This window comes from Calidris pugnax, unplaced genomic scaffold (genome assembly GCF_001431845.1).
Source record: "Calidris pugnax isolate Ruff unplaced genomic scaffold, ASM143184v1 scaffold54, whole genome shotgun sequence".
NCBI classification, from domain to species: domain Eukaryota; kingdom Metazoa; phylum Chordata; class Aves; order Charadriiformes; family Scolopacidae; genus Calidris; species Calidris pugnax.
The window spans coordinates 9,786,728-9,786,930 of record NW_015090864.1 but is presented as its reverse complement, the minus strand read 5'-3'; the positions used below and the strand labels follow the sequence as shown (position 1 = coordinate 9,786,930).

General features: G+C 76.8%; 1 protein-coding gene across 1 annotated transcript in view; it reads left to right on the top strand.

Annotated features, from left to right (window-relative positions):
* Nucleotides 1-119: 119 nt before the first annotated feature.
* The window catches only part of VIPR2 (vasoactive intestinal peptide receptor 2), a 57,507-nt gene continuing 57,423 nt past the window's right edge, over nucleotides 120-203 (top strand). The window contains exon 1 of the mRNA XM_014945175.1: nucleotides 120-189. The gene's annotated coding sequence lies outside the window, so the exon portion shown is untranslated. The remainder of the gene's footprint in view (nucleotides 190-203) is intronic.

Sequence of the window (203 nt, the reverse complement as noted above, 5' to 3'; positions counted from 1 at the left end):
GGGGGGGGGGCGCGACGGGGAGAGGGAGGAGGAGAAAAGGAAGGCGAGGAGAGGGGCTGAAGAGGAGCGGGAGGGAAGGGAGGGAGCCGGGGTGTAGAGGAGGAGCTGAGCGCGGAGAGGCGGCGGCGGGCAGGCGCTCAGTCGGGCCGGGAGCTGACGGCCGCCGGAGCGGGAGGCGGCCGGGGGCAGGTGCGGGAGCCGCC